Source organism: Ixodes scapularis, unplaced genomic scaffold (genome assembly GCF_016920785.2).
Source record: "Ixodes scapularis isolate PalLabHiFi unplaced genomic scaffold, ASM1692078v2 PGA_scaffold5__190_contigs__length_132052651, whole genome shotgun sequence".
Classification (NCBI taxonomy): domain Eukaryota; kingdom Metazoa; phylum Arthropoda; class Arachnida; order Ixodida; family Ixodidae; genus Ixodes; species Ixodes scapularis.
In genome coordinates, this window is record NW_024609880.1 from 101,763,538 (window position 1) to 101,784,145 (window position 20,608).

General features: G+C 46.4%; 1 pseudogene; it reads right to left on the reverse strand.

The window, feature by feature from the left end:
* Positions 1-2,868: 2,868 nt before the first annotated feature.
* Positions 2,869-19,467, reverse strand: LOC115314734 (annotated as a pseudogene).
* Between the last annotated feature and the right edge of the window lie 1,141 nt (positions 19,468-20,608).

Below are 20,608 nucleotides of genomic sequence, written 5' to 3' on the forward strand. Positions count from 1 at the left end.
AAGGGCACCTTTCGCAACCGCTCCATTGCCAGGGCGCAAACTTCCGCCCGGTACGAAGAGTTTAGCCAATGCCATTTATTCACCCAGCGCCGCCTCGCATGTCCGCATGCCCGCACGATAAGTTGCAGTCTTCAATGCGGACGCTGGGCTTTGCTGTGCTCCCCTGTCCGCCGGCGAGCGTTTCCTGTACGTACTGCACAGCACAGCGGGATCGGTTCGGTAGCCAAACGCGGCGGCGTCCGACGCTAAGCCCTGTTTTATCTGCTTCTTTCTCTCTCCACTCAACAGCGAAAGTGGCTGGAGTCTCGTGACCGGTCCTCTGGCGCGCGATCCGACCGCTCCCACTTCGAAGTCAAAGAGCCCCACTGCGCTACGAGCCAGAGGACGGCGCGATCCGAGCACCTGAGAGCACTCTGAAAGATCCACCCGAATAGACTTATGGTGAATTCCGCTCGCAGATCTCGAGCGCTCCAAAAGCGCTCCATTTGGAGCGCGCATATTCCGCTCGCAGGCCTGGCTCAAGTTGGTCATCTTCCGCTCGTAGATCTCCGGCAGCGCCCGCTGCACGGAGCGCCCTAACTCCGTTGAACTTGCTCTGCGGGGTTTCACAGATCTCTCCGGAAGTTGACAAAGCGGCCCACGTGATTTCCGTCTAAATCGGCGGTGCGCATGCGCGGCGAGGTTGGAGAGATCGCCGGGCCTGTCGGGTCGTGGAGTTGGATCTGTTCGGGTGCGTCGCAGCGTCGGTTGTTTACTCTGGATTGTGACGGCTCGAACGCTTCTACTTCGCGTAGATCAGGGATAAAAAGCCGGGAATGTGGAGCGTGGCAATTCGTAAGCGCTGACTCTGTGATCGCGAGAGGAAGAACGAGAAAGGAACGACAGAAAAGCCGGAGGCAGACGCAAGGTTAGGCCTATTCATTCTGCAGCCAGTGATTGTTTACCTTTTTGCACTGCATTCCGTCGGCGTTTTCCCATGAAATAAAGCAAGAAGTGGTAAGGCAACGACCGCGCAAGTGATGGTTTGTTACCTCCGTGTTTAATAAAGTCGTACTACAAATCTGAACTCCACCGCTGGCAATCGCTGTCCGTGCCCCGCCGCTTCGAGGCGGCCGAAAGGTATGTGACGGTGCCGAACGCGGACGTATTCGTGATTTGTGACATGGGCGCCGTGGTACGTATAATTTCGCCCGGTCTGTGTCGCGTGTTACTTCTGCAGCAAAGCAGTGACAGTCGTCACTGGTCGTCGGAAAGATTAGCCGGCTACTGGTCAAGTTCGAGTAGCGGCCCTTTTGTACGGCGGAGGGGGAAGGGATGTGGGGGAGGTCGCTCCAAAAATGCAAGTTTATGTTCCCTTCGTCGATTCGGAGCAGGTCCCACGGAGCGGAATTTTGCCTCCCTCGCGTATTTTGGAAAGTGCTCCAGATCTACGAGTGGAATTCACCATTAGAGCGCCCGACTTCGACCATTTGAATGGGCATCGGCATGTCAGCGCACTAAGAGGCTGGAAATTGTGCAGCCGAATACACCACGAGTCGTTTTATCCGCAGAATTTTATAATTTCAAGTGGTTCAGGAAGGCCTCCCTTACCTCATTCACATGTTATGGACCTAGCACACACAAAGTACGCTCCCCCATGTGCACCACGCCTACCAAATTACATATCGCTAACTGGAAGAACTTATTAAAAACAAGTGCAAGGAAACAATGCCATTTATGTTATCTCACAAGGAAAGCAATCTAGAGAACCATAGCAAAACATAAAATTGACCTGTGCAATCTTCACCTTAAAAAAGAAAAAAAAAGTGAAAGCCGCTTACAACTCCCTGTAACGCCGAATTAGAGCGCAGCTCTTGAGGAGGAGGAGGGAAGGGCACTGGGGGGGGGGTTAAACTAACCAGGGGGGGGTCACGTGACCTTGGGGGGTCACGTGACCTTGGGGGTCTCGTGACCCCCAATGCCGATGATGTCATCACTGACGTCACTGATGACTTCACCAGTGATGATGACGATGACGATGCGAATGTCGGTGACATCATCAGTGACCTCGCTGATGACGTCATCAGTGATGATGACGATGACGATGCGGATGTCGGTAACGTCATCAGTGATGATGACGATGACGATGCGGATGCCGGTGACGTCATCAGTGATGATGACGATGACGATGCGGATGCCGGTGACGTCATCAGTGATGATGACGATGACGATGTGGATGCCGGTGACGACATCAGTGATGTCACTGATGACGTCATCAGTGATGATGACGATTCGGATGTCGGTAACGTCATTAGTGATGATGACGATGACGATGCGGATGCCGGTGACGTCATCAGTGATGTTGACGATGACGATGTGGATGCCGGTGACGTCATCAGTGATGAGGACGATGACGATGTGGATGCCGGTGACGTCATCAGTGATGATGACGTCATCCGTGATGATGACGATGACGATGTGGATGCCGGTGACGTCATTAGTGACGATGGCGTCATCGGGGGTCACGCGACATCGGTGGGGGTCACGTGACCTCGAGGAGAGGGTCACGTGACCTCAGGGGAGTCACGTGACTTCGTGGGGTCACGTGACCTCGGGGGGGGGTCACGTGCCCCCCCATGAGGTCACGTGACCGCGGTGGGGGGCTCGCGCGGTGCATTATGGGACATTTCTCATGATGCACCGGGGTCACGTGACCTCGGGGGGGTCACGTGCCCCCCACGAGGTCACGTGACCCCGGGGGGGGGCTCGCGCGGTGCATTATGGGACATTTCCCGTGATGCACTGCGCGGTTACGCCGACGGCGACGCCGACGCCGCTCAAGCCGGAAACGGGCCCCTAAGAGCTGCGCTCTAAAATCAACACAATATTTTATGGAGCTTTTTCCGACGGTATTATGAGTGTATGCCTGAAAAACACGAATGGCGCTTTTAGACACAAATGGTCATATGAGTCTACTATAGCTCTTGTTTAAGTGAACACAATTGATTACCATGCTTTATTTGAAACTTTCTAGTCCATTGTCAATAGTGCGCTTTTTGTGTCATATTTTGTTTCGAGGAACTCCATTTTTACGCATGTTGCTGGAAACCCCAGTAGATACAGATCGGACGTGGAAGATTTGTATCTGAGATAGATGTCCTTGTTTTTAAATTCAGAGAGCAGCTAATATTGGAAACGCAAAAAAAAAGAAAAAAAAATTGGAAGTATTTAATGTATACTTATTTGATTATATTTATGAGTACCTAAGTTACGCCTTTTTATATTCAGCATATTTATGTCATTTTTATTTCGTTTTAGTTAGGCAAAACATAATTAAAACATATGAGCTCATTGTGATCGTAAATCACAAATAATGCTCGGCTTAGCGTTTAACGTTAAATATTTACCATCCAAGATAGCTCTAAATACATATGAAAAACTGAGGCGACAATTAGCAAGCATCTAATGACTTAAAAGGTCTAAGTTTCTCGCAGTAGTCTCGGGTGACTCATTGAGATGTTAGAAGAAATGTAATTTACGTTATATCTGATAACCTTACAGCTGTTGTGGCGTAGGGTATGAGTATACAACTAAATTTCTTGCATGCCCCTGAAAGAAAAATAAATTAGTAATTTATATTTAAGAAGCATGGAAGCCATTTACCTATTTACCCGACTGGAAAACAAACGTTTTCACATATGTCATACTTCTAAGTCACCCGTGTCACGTAGTAGAAAGACTCACGTCATTCGTTTGACTGGGAGTGCTAGCGCGACTGGGAGTCGTAAGACTGCTGGGAGTCGTTGGACTGCTGGGAGTCGTTGGACTGCTGGGAGTCGTTGGACTGCTGGGAGTCGTTGGACTGCTGGGAGGTGTAGAATCACTGGGAGTGATAGGATTTTCAGGTATCCTTGTGGGAACATCGGCCTTCAAGAGAATGAGTATCACATTTTGTGCATGAAAATGCTTTTTAAGAGAGTTGTTAATATTTTTAGTGAGAATATTCGAGGCTGAAAAACACAGTCCAGTTGTTTGTTTGGTTTTGAGCGTTCCTGAGAACCCGACGGATGCAGTTTACACGAGTAGTAGAAGATCCAGGATGAATTAAATTTTTTGTGGTCTCGTAAATATTTGGCGTAACTATAAAAATAAAAAAGAAACGAAGGTTGCAGCTAAACAGGGGGACGATCCTACAGCGCTCAAGAACAGTGACCAAGAAATGCAGCAACGCACAATACACGACATGCGCTTACTGGTAATGCATTTGTGATTTTGAAGTATAATGAGTGTTACCGGTGCTACAGCGTTATCAGAACCCATACCTTTGTGTTGAGAGTTCCCATTACTTCATGTGAGTATGTTTGTATGTTTTTATTATTTTACCTATCGTTTCTTTCTGTTTTATGTGTTAAAACTTCAGATGCGAATCAACGCGTCTCATCTCGTGTCTGCTACTTATTTTTAATTTTGTTCTTGAGCGGTGTAGCATATTAATAATGTTAAACATATACCAACTGGTCCGATGAGCTTTTACCAAGACGGGTTTTGCGCATGCTCCCGTTCTCCATGAACGGGAGCATGGAGAAAAGGGGGAAGCTCCTTTGGGAGAAAAGCCGTATGTTCTTCCCCCTCTGCGTCTCGTGTGCTGCAATTTGTATTCAAATGTGCACTACGTTGTTACACGCAACGCAGTTTTCTAGATGAAACGCTCGTCTTACTAGATGCTGCCAAACGGGAAAAAAACTCAGATTCGATCGAGCTATGAGCCGTTATCTTGCCGAACGACGTGCCGACCCTCCGTTCTCGCTTGCGTCGCTTCGACCGCAAAAGTGCCAGTCTGCTTGAAGAGAAAGCGTAAAGAGGCTAGGCTGGAAATAGGGTGAAATAATGTCAAAGAATTATTTCAATATATTTTTTAATTAAACTTTAAAATACAACGAAAACGAACTGCCGGATCACAGCGTGAGTTCGTCCCCATGGAGCCAATCGATGGCACAAGCCGCCAAATAATCGAAAGGGTTCAGTCGTATGCATTCACCTCTTGAACGGTTACATCCATCGCCTACAATAAATTATCAGTCGGCCGGTCACGTTTTTTTCTTCAGTTAGTCGTTGAACGAATTTCTGTTCATGCTCTCGCACCTGACGTGTCCACGCATGCGTCTTCTGCTAATTCGTGTGAGAGTATCAAAAGTACTCCGTAGACTATCTCAGATAAAGACTTGGCGGTCACGTCTAGCTGTAAAATGTTCAACGTGAACGTCGCTGCACCAATGCGCGTGTCCCAGTGACTATAAGACGTATTAAACATAGCCAATATGGCAAGCCGGCAACGGTCAGGCGGCGCCAGCAGAGTGAGAGCCCATAGTTATACCCTGTCTCGTTGTAACTTGGCAGAGGGTGAACGCTACGCCGTAGGTTGCGTTCCCACGGTTTAGATATGCTCTATACGTATGCGAGCGCAATGCACATATAATGAAGCATGACGCAGCGAAAAGACTGACACTTCTTCGCAGTAAAGGCGTGCTTCGGCGATACATAGTCACGTGCCTAACTCCGTTGTTACGATTCGCCCTCCGGGGCCTTAAAGGGACGCTGAACCGCAATCTGGATTCCACAAAACACGCGGCAAAAGCGTGCAACGGGATGCTAAAAACACCAAAACATCACTCATACAGCAATATTTCGAACGGATGACCGTATTTTTCAAGAAAAGGAGGCGCATTTGGCAGATTGTGTTTTCGTCATGGTTTTCCGAGAAGGAGAGGGAATGGCCTCGCGTCTTCTCCGCCTCGTCAGCCTCGTCGGTCTGGTTCAATCTCGACGTCTTTTTCCAAAAATACGGCCGTCCATTCGAGATATCGCCTTGCGAGTAGTGTTGTTGGAATTGTAGCGTCCCGGCCTACATCTCCTAAATTGTTTTTTTTTTTAAATCCAAATTTCGGTTTACCATTTGTTTAACGTCCACCTTACAGGCGTGTTATGCGATCACGGCTTCCTGGCCTACCCACGATTTCTTGCTTCAGACACTAGGTGAAGTGGCGCCACCAAAGTAATAGCTCATGTTTGAGCGATGCAGCCGCCTCTCCCTGGCATACCAAATGTTTCTTGCTTCAGCCGCTAGACTTCGCCATATAAAACAACATTGCAGGTTGCCTGTAGCCTGAATGCTCCTGTTGAAACGCTCTACCAGTCCATTCTTCTGAGGATGGTTGGGAAAAGTAGCCGCATGCTCAATTCTGCATTTTCGTAGAGAAGATCTAAAAGTACGGGACATAATTGGTGTTACTTTGTCAAAAGAATTGATAAACGCTGTGTAGAATGCCTCGTACAGAGTGTTTGTTTAGAAAGACTGACTAGATGTACAGTTTGTGGTGTTCAACTTCCGCCGTCCGCCGCAGATAATCGGCCCGGCGATTTATTAGAACGGAATAATTACTGTCATAGCGGTGCACAACTATGCGCGAAGGGAGCTATAAGAGCACCGGGCCAGAAGAGAGGGCTGACGTAGCAGCAACTGCTCTTATTTGTGGCATAGAAGGTTCCCGCTGCTTGAGTCTTAGATTGAACGCATCTGCGGAAGTGGGCGGAGGTACTGCAGCCGAACTTGTCGCACCACCGTTGTCTGACGCCCACAGGCGCAGGTATCTGGGACTGCCTCCACTTCGACCCACTTCGTTAGGTAGTCGGTTGCGACACTTACGTACTTGCTACCAGCGTCAGACCTTAGGGACAGCCAGGAGTGATCAATTCCAACAATCTTAAACGGAATGCCTAATGGAGGTATCTGCTGCAGTTTATCTGGCCTGGATGCGGTAATGCTTTCCGCAGTTGGCATGTTGTGCATGGCGCAATGTAGGGTCAAACGTTCACTCTGAATTGGGGCCACCACAATCTCATTGCGGCTTTGTCAAGCGTCCGATCTTTTACAAGATGACTTATACTCTGAAGATTATTATACACCACAAAAATATTCTACCTAATTTTAAAAGAAAGAACGGGGAGTCGCTGTTTAGGTGGATGTATTTGATGGCACACCAGACCATCCCGAAGCTGGTAGGGCGCTCGCAAGTGACCCAAGCGACGTTTGTGAAGTCCCATCCTGCTATCTACTTTGCACGTGAGCAAGTGGATTATGTCAAACATTTCACGTTCACCCGCTTCAACCAAACAAAGATCACAAAGCGCGAGAACCGAGGAAACTGTGGTGACTTCAATGGGTTCCGTGAGAACAACATTTACACCTTAGTGCTCCTTTCTACATCTGTGAACCACCAAAAAGTAGAACTTTTATATTTCTATTGTCTACTCCGTCAATTTTAACGTAAGATTGGCCTTTGACCGGAGCAAACGCAGGGCTGAGCTATCTAAAAAAATTACTGCAAAATGCGTTCCCTAGATGTATGGACGGAACGTTTTTACTGTCAAAACAACAGCAAGACCGCTTGTTCTAAGGAGTTACATCGACGTCCTGGCTTGCTAAGTTTGGGGTTCGCGTACGTGACCAGGTGTTGTATTCTTTCCCTTTTCTTGTGACAATAAAACACAGCGCCTAGTTGTTTTTACCGTTGGCGTCAGTGTGAATGAATATCAGAGCTTCCCGTCTGAAAAAATTGTCGGAGTTCATGGCTCAAGCTGTTCTTTTTTGATGCCTGCAAAGGAAGTTTGTTTCTTTTCGAAACACCCCCCCGTAGTGTCGTTTTTAGGAAGCTCAGTGGAGGAGCTCTAACAAGGTTTCGGCGAATGAACGTAAGGAAAAAGCAAAGCTGAAGATGCTTTTTAGCTGCTTCGTGGAGTGGCCTCTGGAATATTGACTAATGCTCGGAACTTTATTGGATTCGAGCGAATACTTTCTTGCTAACAAAGGCCCCACGCAAATTACTTTGCCGCAGCTGAAGAAGCATTTTGATGAATTCATTGGTTAGGGCACTGAGCCCCAAAAGCAGGTGGTGCCGTGGTGTTCTCAAAGAAATGTATGCGTACACGTTGATTCGGATAAAATAACCAAACGACATCATCCACATGAAATATCGGAGCACCCTATCCACGAGGCTTTGAGAGCTGAAGACACATCGTACGGTAATAAAGACAGGCGTTAAAACTGAAGTAATTCGTCAGACCTCAGAAAGGTATTTTTTTTTCGAATCTTTCCGTTTCAGTCTACTTGTCATTATCCAGTCTTTATACCTAGATTCCAGTATAGCAATGCAGCTGGCACTTCGAAGGTGATCAAAAGGTTAATCATGTCAAGGCAAGACACATATTTCTAAATCTGTTATGTCGTTTTGTTTATGGTAATCTACAGAAAAGCATCTAGAGCCGGGTCTTGTTTACAAAAGCCACTGGTGATGACGGTGACTAGTGATAACCAAATACTATGGAAGCTTGCAAAAGTGTCCCCTCGGAACATGTCGTTTACAGTGATGTGATTGGCCTGAGCCGTTTTGGAGCACCTTCTGGAGCAGCCAAAACAGTGTTTCGGAGCAGCAAAAGTGGCTTTTAAAGCAGATATTCTCAGGGAAAAAAAAAAAAGATATTCATTTTAAGTGGTGGACAAACGAAGGACACATTGCTCGCCGCAATCAACCAATTATTGTCGAGATAGGCCACCTGGAAGACTTTTAACATGTAACTGAAATGCTAATGACATGCCACATTTTGCAATGCTTCAGTTAAATGACATAAATGTATCGGACCAAACTGCAGATATTTAAATTTATTTAAAAATGACCGGCTTAGTACTAAATATCACATCATTAGGTTGACTAGTATTATAATAAATGGAAACAGTCTCCAACTGGTGAAACACGTAACTACTGCCGTGAAATGCGAAATTGTCGCGCGAGCGGAGATGGCTGTTCGATCGAAACCATGCCATTCCGCTCCGCCTCCAACTAATTTTCAAAATTGTATGCAAAATGTAACTGTCCAACATACGACAAAAAAAAAATAAAACAGTCCAGCGGCACGTGCTTGCCAGGCCGGCAGGCGAGGCACAAGCTATACACAGAAAAAAAAAAAAAAAAGAACCTGAGCTTATCGATGCAAGACTTTTCAAGTCATCGCGAGCCAGGGTCCCAAAATTCTTGGAGCGCTTTGTGCAAGGACTGAACTCGAGACAAATAAGCACGCTGTGCGGGTTCAGCATGCGGACATTGCCTACTTTGCTTTAGCTCACTTCTATTCACCAACATCTTTCGCGGCTGATTTTTCCAGTACCGGGGTACGTTTCGAAAGAAAGCCTACCGATAGAAACCTAGGCAATCAATACTTCGACACAGCAGTCTTTGAGCTAAAGAGGAATTTTTGTAGTAGCGCATTAAACGAGAACAGGATTGTTGATGAACATGCGGCAGTCCTTACGTTTCAGTTAGAAAGTGCCATAACTGGAGTGTCGTGGGACGGCAACATCCGACGTCGCGCGACCATGGTGACTGGCAGGTAGGGACCAAATATAGTTTGGCCACGGCCGTTGCTTTCAGGAGCGAGCGTTTCAGCTCACAAAGTAACTCCCACCATGCAAAAACATGGTTTCGCTTCACAGCATGACGGCATGGCTGGTACCCAGCACGCTAGCGTCGGGGTGTCCACACACGCCCCCGTCTATTATTGAATTTTTTTTTTTTAAAGACACGAGACGAGAGACGGCGGGAAAAAAACCATGCAAGACCGGATGAACGATTGATGCAGGGTACTTTGTGTCGGACGGCTGCTTGCACCACCTAGCTTACGCGTGCTCAATTACGGTACTCAGTTTAGTTTCGGTTTTCAAAGGCGACCAAAATTGGTCCTTTGGCGCAGGCTTGGCGCAGATTACCCATATTTTGTCAAAATGTAGCAGGATGTAGCAGGGTTAGCCCCTTGGCGCAGTTTGGCGCAATTGGCGCAGCAATCACATCACTGCGTTTACCTTGTTGTTTATCTCCTTATGCTCTGTCATTAAAACTCGCCATGGATTCTAATGCACCAGAGCATGATCAGCAGTGTTGATGAGGTGGCTCACAAGTGGTGTGCACCATAGTTCTTCTGGTGCTATAAAAATGCACTGTCAAAACTCCATGAGCAGATTTTGTAGTTGTGGTTCTTGTTCGTTCGTTAAGGTGTGTCCAAACTTAAATTCCGACCTTTGAAGATTGAGGCCTTGTCGAAGGTAATTTCCCGAAAACGACAACGTTGGGGGTCCAGAAAATAATGGCGGCTGTCGCATTCGGGAGGGCTAAAGTATCTGGTTCCAAGTCTTCACCATATCACGACCAGGTCACCATTCGCCAGGTTTGAAACTGGAAGTATTAGACAGCTTTTTTCGCAGAAAACAAGGCAACATGGTACAGCGAATTCCAGAACGGGACGAAATTGTAGCAGTTATTAAAATAGGATGTGTGTTTGGCGATGTCGAACTTGCAATTTTTGCTGAAGCCCAAACTGCGAGGAGCCTAGGTACAACAGTGTTTGACGGTGCGAAAATGCAAGATAGCCATGGTTTGCGATAGACCATTTGTACCAGTAGTGGAGAGCAAAATCGGGTGGCGGTTTTGATGTTCCAGTAATTTTGGGCCGGATCTTTCACGGTCAGGTTTTTCAGGCTTGACCACGCTAAGCCACATTTAGCCATAATGCCCCCCAGCTTCCACGAAATTGCCTGTTTATTTTCCTCGCCCTGTTCCTGAAGCAAATCTGTTGGAGGCCTACTAGACAGATTGGAAATATTCAACGTCGGCAGGCCTGTCAAATAGTGTTCACCTCCTCAAAACGAGACAAAAATTTAAATTTTCGAACGGCAGTCGCAGACAAATCTTACAAGTTATTGCAACTTGCGGAAAATTATGACGGGAAGGTTAAGTTTTTGCCCTTTGATTTTCACAAACAAGTAGTTCGTCTTTTTCAAAATATACCAGCAGTGTTTTGGGCAAGCACACTTGGATGATTGCAGAAATGCAAGAGCAATGTGACTTATAGCTGCTCTTGTTTATACGATAGCAATCACATGTTGCTCCGACTCCCGAAGATGAACGAAAAGGCAACGTGCTATTGAAGTGCGCAGAGACGTTGTCACAGGCGGGATAGGATGCACTGCATAAGATTAAACTTTGCCACTTTCTCTTTCATTGGGTACTTTCGGCGATGGTACAGGTTGGGACTTTATCGGGCCAAGCGTTTTGTGAATGATCTAGGAAAGTGACTAAAGTTATGACACGTAAAGCAACCACGTTCACTGGGATGAAACGCGGAATATTGTAGAGCCATATCTGGAGACAGGATGCGAATTTCTACACCATGTTGCTTTTTTTGTTGGCTATTTTAACAATGCGTGCACGAGACAGCACTCTGCAAGTCGTGTCAGGCAGGAAAGCCGAAAACAAAACGCTCAATATTGCTGTCCTTGATTCTGTCGATTAAAGCACCATTGCAATCTCCTCCAAGGTGATCTTTCTACATACGACGAGTGATTCTAGCCTCCATTCGCTGGACTGCGTAAAGTAACTCTTAGAGCGTTTTTGGCCTTTGCCGAAGGTGCTTCGAAGCAGTTAGGCAAAATTGCTTCAGATGTTCATTACCAAAGCGGGCATATAAAGCTTCTACTTGGAGCTGATATGAAAAAAAAAAAGAGGCTCGGAGTAGACATGCTTTGCAAACAAATGGCAGCGTATCAGCGCAGTTGGGTAAACATAACACGAGTTTTCCGTGCTGTGTCCAGACCATAAAAGTAAGAAACCATTTGAAATTAGACGAAGAATGCTTGCCAATACGACTGCAGGTGAAATGTCGTCTGGGTCGCAATTTTTGACGTGCGATTCCTTCAGTAAAAGTAAGCTTTCCCGGACCAACCATAGGTTTTTTTTTTTTTTTTTTTTTTAAATAACGTGCCGTTGGTGACTTGGAGGACCTTCTCGTTGCTCAACATGGAGATGTTTCTCAGCCTGTCGTACCCTAGATTCTATGAACAAAAGACTGCGATTCACGCGTTACCAGACATCGGAGACCTGACATTCGACCGCAGTTTCCAGAAGAGACAGACGGCTTGGGACTAAATTAGTGACGGTTCCAAGCAGGTTCGGGGGCTCGATGGGGTTCCATTCAGCGGGGGTACTGCATAACCATACCTCGGTTTGAGTCGAAACAGAGGTGGATACGACATCACTTGGCTCCGATCGGTTTGTCATTTGGTTACCCCACCGCTGACACCAAATTCTGCGGATGTCTCAGTTCACGAGAACACGGGCACACAGAGCACACTCCCCAGTTCAACACTATCGTCTTCCTTTACTAATTGAATTCTAGTACTTGGTTGTTAATATATTATGAAGTCCAATTAATTTCTACAGAGTGCAGAAAAATCAGGTACCTGAATTAATTAAGAAGCAACTTGGAGATATTCTATAATTTTGTGCTCCTCTTCCGCACATGCTGTTTTATAGTTTTGTATCATTTGATGTTGTTAAAGATTTCTTTTTTAGTTTACATAATTTACATTCATATTGACTGGTCTTTTTGCTCGTTGATTATAGTGTTGTATTTATTGGACATCCGACCTCGTCCTTCGCACCGTATTTGAATCCCTGCACTGGGTGGTTTCATGAAGACCGTAGACTTCCTTGACACATGAAGGACTCTCCGGCGGTTCGCATTCTTTTGAGGCTTCTCCATAATCTTCTGTATGTAGAATCCAGAATGTGCACTCTGAAGAAGAAAAAAAAAACGACAATTTTAAACAAATGTTAATAATTTTTTTTTATATTTTTTCAATGCGCCTAGAACTCCACAGGCAAGCAAATTCACGAATAGGGCTGTCACATTCGAAATATGGCGTATTTGTCTGACGTAAGCATCTTCCCAACTTACCCGTAGGCATCCGCTATTGTGGGTGTTGTACCATAAGCACTCAAAAGCAAGTGGTGAGCATATTGTCGCTGATGGAAACTGCTCGATGAGCGTAAATTGAAAATAAAGGTTTAATTGGCGAATTTGTGTCAGAAACAAAAGAAAGAATGAGCGTCGAAACAGCTGCAGCGAGCGTCGCAGCGTCGGCGCGACAGTTGGCTTGAGCGAGGCTGCGAGACTGACTGAATCGGCAAGGCGATGGTCGGCTCCTTATGTACTACTCTCAGTATCTCTAATATTCGACCTTGAATGTTCGGGAGTGAGCTAGGGCGAGACTGACTCGGCAAGGCCATATTGGTTTCCTTATCTTTTACACCCCGGATAAGAGTAATGAATCTTCAAAGAACGCTTTTCCATAATTTCTGGATTGCTGGTGATCATCTGCTAGAGGACGAACAAACAGAATTCGAATCGAAATTTAGCAGGGAAGAGTGTGGTAGAATGCGACAGTCAATATATTTCTGCAGTGAATAGTTTAAAAAAGTTTATGAACTTCTATATTCATGACGCCGTGGTAGCAGTAATTTCAACTGTAATGGCGTGCTTAGCGTGGTGTATACGATCTCAGCAAGTTGTTGCCTCTTCGGCACTCAAATGTAAGTAACAAACATTTGTTTTTCTTGATTCCTGACCAAAACGGTATGGCCAACGGTCGTAGTAAGCTAACCTTGAAAATATGTGTTAATAGGGTGCTTTTAACTACCGCTGTTTTAAGCTTAAGGTTTCACTTGTTGCCACAATTGGCAACTCACCCTGTGTAAGACAGTTTGGGAGGAATGGGACACTGAGATGGTGAGAGGAAAGGGACAGTGTCTCAGTTCTCTTTTTATAAAGATTGGTGATCTGAATGGTGGACCCGTAATAATGGTGATTCATCTAAGTTTAGTTCATATTAAAATTGAGCTCCAATTATTTGGTTTTAAAATGTTAGCGCATTGTTAATCCCCGGTTCAAAATCACAGACAATGGGAGGAAAAAAAAAACGACTGCGATCGGGCTTCATGCCTGATGAAGCCCCGTTTGCTTATAATATTCACTAGTGATATTTTTAGCGCAACCTTGCATGTGCCCCATTTCTCCTTGGGGGAAGGGTGGAATAAAACACATTTTCGTTCTTGAATTTTTTTACATTTATGAATTAGGAAAGTGTTATGACAAAGTGCTTTTCAACCGATGTGAAGGATCTTTTACCTTGCATTTAGGACCATTAAACTTGTTTTTATGTGACTACTAAAAAGCTACACAAAATTTATAGTGTGAAAACTGTCCCATTCCTCCTCACTCTCCCCCTAAATATGCATGGTTTTCACATTGTTGAGCTTACATTAGAGGATATTTATTACTACTATGTCTACGAGTGATGCCTATATTTGTTGAATATGTGTCGTTTCAGTTTGGTTTCCAGTGAGATGAAAAGTTGTAAGCAGCTCTCCTAACGTTGTTTTGGAGGCCCTAACGAAGCATGACTAAATGACAACAGTTATAGTAGGCATGAAACATGAGCATTATGTTTCTGACATTGAAGTTTGTTTAACGACAATTTTTCCACAAACTAGGAATGAAAGGGACGAAATCACATGTAATACACACAAGAAAGGCTTAAGAAAATATTAAAATATTAATTTCATGCGCAAAAAAAAAAAGAGGCAGAACTTTACGCGCATAAATGCATACAGGCAAATATTCGTACCTTTCCTAGTTGACGTCTTTAGGACATAACAAGAAGTATAATCAGTGTTAATGAGCAAATATTCAACTGCTCTCCCTGTTAGATCTGAAAGATGAAACCAAGTAACATCTCTAGGTCATGTGGCACACCTCAGACCGCGCTTTTTGTCACGAGCAATAAAGAGTTGGTATCACTAAAATGAAAAAAACTAATCACTAATTGCAATTTAAAAAAGTTAAAGCCGTTTACAACTCCCTGTAACGCCGAATTAGAGCGCAGCTCTTGAGGAGGAAGAGAAAAATGAAAGCCGTTTACAACTCCCTGTAACGCCGAATTAGAGCGCAGCTCTTGAGGAGGAGGAGGGAAGGGTACTGGGGGGGGGTCAAGTGACCTTGGGGGGCGGGGGGGTCACGTGACCTTGGGGGTCACGTGACCTTGGGGCGTCACGTGACGTCGGGGGGTCACGTGACGATGCCGATGACGTCATCAGTAGCGTCACTGATGACGCCATCAGTGATGATGATGACGATGCGGATGCCGGTGACGTCATTAGTGACGTCACTGATGACGTCATCAGTGACGATGACGATGCGGATGCCGGTGACGTCATCAGTGACGTCACTGATGACGTCATCAGTGGCTATGACGTCAACGGGGGGTCACGTGACCTCGGGGGGTATCCCCAGGTCACGTGACCCCAGGGGGGGTCACTTGACCTGGGGATAACCTAACCATCGTGACCCTCGTGAGGGTAACCCTAGTAACCCTTGTGAGGGCAACTCTCGTGACCCTCGTGAGGGTAAGTCTCATGACCCTCGTGAGGGTAACTCTCGTGACCCTCGTGAGGTTAACTCTCATAACCCTCGTGACCCTCGTGAGGGTAACCCTTGTGAAGGTTACCCTCACGAGGGTTACTAACCCTCGTAACCCGCGTGAGGGTTACGAGGGTAGGTAACCCTCGTGAGGGTGACGAGGGTTATGAGAGTTACCCTCACGAGGGTAACCTAACCCTCGTAACCCTTTTGAGGGTTACGAGGGTTAGTAACCCTTGTGAAGGTTACCCTCACGAGGGTTACTAACCCTCGTAACCCTCAAAAGGGTTACCTTCACGAGGGTTACCCTCACGAGGGTTACTAACCCTCGTAACCCTCGTGAGGGTTACAAGGGTAAGTAACCCTCGTGAGGGTAACCCTTGTGAAGGTAACCCTTCTGAGGGTAAAAACCCTCGTAACCCTCGTGAAGGTTACGAGGGTAAGTAACCCTCGTAACCCTCACGAGGGTTACGAGGGTTGCGGTTACGCCGACGCCGACGCCGACGGCGACGCCGCTCAAGCCGGGAATGGGCTCCTAAGAGCTGCGCTCTAAAAGGGTACTGAGGGTCACATGTTCTCGGGGGGGGGGGGGGGGCAGGTCACGTGACCCCCCAAGTTACGCCACCCCTCCCCGAGGTCACGTGGGGGGTCACGTGACCTTGGGGTGCCACGTGACCTCGAGGGGGGTCACGTGATTCCCCAGAGAAACTTTTCCGCTAGATCGAAAATTTTCCGCTAGATTTAGCGGGGAAACTTTTCCGCTAGATTTAGCGAGAAAAATTTTCCGCTAGATTTAGCGGGGAAATTTTTCCGCTAGATTTAGCGGGGATATTTCTCTCTAAATTTAGCGGGGAAAATTGTCCGCTAGATTTAGCGGGTAAATTCTTCCTCTAAATCTAGCGGGGAAATTTTTCCGCTAGATTTAGCGGGAAAATATTTCCGCTAAATTTAACGGAAAACATTTTCTGCTAAATTTAGCGGAGAAATGTTTCCGCTAGATTTAGCGGGGAATTTGTTCCGCTAAATTTCGCTGTTTTATGGACGCTGCTTTATCGCCAGTCGCTGTTTTATGGCCTTGTCCACAAACGACGGGTAAACTTCACTGAGGATTGGGGCTAAACAGCACCCTGTGCAGACTCCTTTCTTTTGTATGAAGATCTTCCCCTCATATTCTACCAGGGTGCGTTGAAGGTGAATGGCTATTAATTCTACGAAACGTGCCACTGACACAGCGGATGAGTTCTGGAAATCAGAAATCCCAAGCTCGTAAATAACATGAGAAACGTAGTCTGGTAGTAAATTTAGGTCTAATTAGTACATGTCTTCTATGTCAAGCGAAAACATGGCAGTTGGCGTGGAAGAGGAATGTAAAGGACTGATGCGTGAAATCAATTCCATGGACCTGGAACCCCTGAACGGTTGCTGAAGGCGAACTTCAGAAAGGTGCTTCTGCAAATAGAGGCCAACTCTTTTTTGGCAACAGCCCCTTTCGGAGGTGATGCTTCTCAACGGAATTCCATCTTAGTAAGTCTTTGCAGAAAAGAAAACGGATGAGTACTGATTTGCAGGACGACCGATAGCTTTCTTCAGCTTTTGGAGGTTGAGCCCTGCCGGCGCTGCGGTCGCTTCTGCTCCTCTCGGCGACGAGAATGCTTTCGCAATCACAACTCATAAGAGGTGCTTAGGTGTCCTCGGAATGTTTTGACAAATTTATGCATTAAGAAGTACCCGGGCAAAGTAACGTGAAACCAGAGTAACTTGTAAGCTGCAACTTACTCAGTAACTTAAGTTGTAACGTCGCCAGTAAAGTAATTAGCTACATTTGTATGGAAAAATTAGTAATGGTAACACATTACATTTTAAATTGAGTAATTTGTAATATCAATCCATCTATGTATTCATGTAATGTACTCAAGGTGGGTGACTCTGTAGTATTCGATTGGATTTTAAAATTATTTTGAAGCGATGTTCGTACACCCCTGCACTCGGTTTCACCTCACGATTGACCGCAGGGGACGCTACGGGTCACGGCAGCTAAGCTAGCTCCGTGAATCTATCACGTGCTTATGCGCCCCGCGCGTCACTGCTTGCCTCCTGAAGAAATCCTGTCACTCGCATGGCCATAGATTGGTTTCGGATTACGATCAACCGCAGCGTCTGCTGCGGCTTATTATAAAACACAATAAAGCATAGTATTTTTTTGAGCCTCACGTGACGCAATCACGTAAACGGAACTACATGGAACTACTGTCACTTCTGCTTCTTTCTTGCTTCTGTTTGTACACTGGTCGTCACGGGCATCGTGTAATACAAAGCAAACGTAGCGGAATGATTGGCAAGAGATACCAGTTTAACGTAGCGGACACGGCGTACAGATGTGCATTACGCGTAACCCGGATGGGCATGCAGCAAGGCTACCCTACCACATGGCGCCCAACGTGGGGCCGGGTTGCCTCGCTGCATGCCCACCTCGACTACCGCGACCAGGAGCGTGCCATAGCGCTGATACAGTGTCGCCGGCCAGACCATCTGCGACGACCCCCTCGCAGCGACGACCACGACGACACTGTCATTGATATGCCTGACGCTTTGGGGGGGGGGGGGGGGGGGGGGGGGAGTGTGGGAGCGAGGCTTGGCCACCGCGACCAGAGGCCGCTGCTGACCACCCAGGGTGGACAACGTCCGAGCTGCGCAACAGCGCACGAAGGACAGGCGCGAGAGGATATAAAAGAGGGGACACGCCCACAGAAGGGAGAGACGAATCAAAGGCACGGAGACGCGTAGGTCGAATGCCCGGCATTGTTATACTTCACTACTAACAACCTTTTGCTGTTCCTTTAATAAATGCAGTTTCTTGTGTTGGAAACCCCGGCTTCGTGTTGTTCCTCCCGAAGGGGCATGCAGCAAGGCAACCCTACAACTCTTACTTGGGTTGAATGGCTCCTCAAAGCGAAATTCCAGAACAGGGAGGTTGTTTTTAGATCTCTTTGACGTGACGTTCAGTAGCTCGCTCTGGCTGGAAAGGTTCACACATATTGATCGCACAATTTCTTTCTGTGAAGATATGCAGTGAGCATAACGTAACAGTATCATACATTCTTTTCAGTCAACTGATCTTTACTCCGATGTTATACACTTTGGAACGGGTATTTTTAATGATTAAATGAACACATACCTGCCATAAATATTTTGATCTCTTATTAACGTCATTATTTATGATCGACGTCCGGAAGCGAGTGTAAGGTCGTAATTAACGAATTAGCTATCCTATATTCCGGACTATAGCCCACGGAGTATACATATTTAAAATTTTAAATTTTACGCAGTGTGGACTATCTACAGATGCGGCTTATACAAGAAGTATTTTTTTCTAGGTCGTTAGTTGTAACGACGTGATGGATTCTGTGAATGAGAGTGTATGTTAATGATGAATAATGTATGAGACAAACATCTTTGTGAGCTAAAAGGGAGGGCTTTCGACAAGATGTGCTGTGTATGAGGATGCTTATATGTGCTGACTAGGCACGAAATGCAAATTATGCCCCGTGTGCTCATTGTGCACTAGATGCGCAAGCTACATAAAAAAGCTTTGTTTTCTAATTTAAAAGTTGCTTATGCAGACTATACTCGGGATTCGCACAATAATACAGTGATTTGAATCTTGTCATTAATATTTGGCTTTGTTTTAGATGGCATATATTAATTTGCAGCCCATAGTCCACTTGGCTAGAGGAATCGTTTATTTTCTGAAAACAAACATTCTGCTTCACAACATTCCGTAGAGACTCTCAGCGGTGAAAACAGTGCAATACCAACCCCCCCCCCCCCCACTCCCACCCCCCCCCCCCCCAAAAAAAAAAAAAGAGCAGGCAGGGAGTTTTGCCTGTAAAGAAGCATCAAAATATGACACACAGTGACCAAATTTGTGTCCTCAGAATAATGCAGTGGGGCTTACCTTACATTATCACTGTCCTTGTAATACAAGAGCATCAATGCGCTTTTTGAGACTTCTTCAACGCTAATGATCTCCATTTCCATGCACGAAGCGTGAAACCCAATTAGCGGAGGTGGCGTGTCGGATGTTCGCTTTTCCAGAAACAATTTTGTCTCATAGAGAGATGCCAACATCTAGTGGTTAAATAAATAATCATTATGCAGCTTATATTCTTCGAGAACTTCATATGCTAGAAACACTTTCAGGTTGTTATTTATGTTCAGGCAACGACAGGAGTGTCGATTTGCTACCGTGCGGATCCTCCCTGGCATTTCTATCGGAAGTGCCTGGTTTCAATTCCATGTGTTTTTGGCATTTATTAACGGCATAGGTTAGTGATATTTGAATTAAAAATATTCATATGCCCGCCCTATTGAAAAACAAACAAACAAGCAAACGCACCCATACGACCCATAGCTTATCCTATTATACTACCCGTAGGGTGCATAGAAAAAAAAAAATTGATTAATTAACTGGATATTCCGCTGGTCTTTTTCTAGCGCTCCCATCTTCTGAATCAGATCTGGGAGATCCAGGAGCGTCTTCAAGCGCGAGCCGGAAGACTGGCGCGGCAACCGAATGCTCGGCAACTTTTCCGAGAGGCCCAAGCGCCGACACGGAAACGGCACCTTTCGCAACCGCTCCATTGCCAGGGCGCAAACTTCCGCCCGGTACGAAGAGTTTAGCCAATGCCATTTATTCATCCAGCGCCGCCTCGGATGTCCGCATGCCCGAACGATAAGTTGCAGTCTTCTATGCGGACGCTGGGCTTTGCTGTGCTCTCCCGCCCACCGGCGAGGGTTCGGTAGCCAAACGCGGCGGCGTCCGACGCTAAGCCCTGTTTTATCTGCTTCTTTCTCTCTCCACTCAACAGCGAAAGTGGCTGGAGTCTCGTGACCGGTCCTCTGGCGCGCGATCCGACCGCTCCCACTTCGATGTCAAAGAGCCCCACTGCGCTACGAGCCAGAGGACGGCGCGGTCCGAGCACCTGAGAGCACTCTGAAAGATCCTCCCGAATAGACTTAGAGCGCCCGACTTCGACCATTTGAATGGTCATCGGCTTGTCAGCGCTCTAAGAGGCTGGAACTTGACCAGCCGAATACGCCACGAGTCGTTTTATCCGCAGAATTTTATAATTTCAAGTGGTTCAGGAAGGCCTCCCTTACCTCATTCACATGTTATGCACCTAGCACACACAAAGTGCGCTCCCCCATGTGCACCACGCCTACCAAATTAACATATCGCTAACTGGAAGAACTTTTTGAAAGTAAGTGC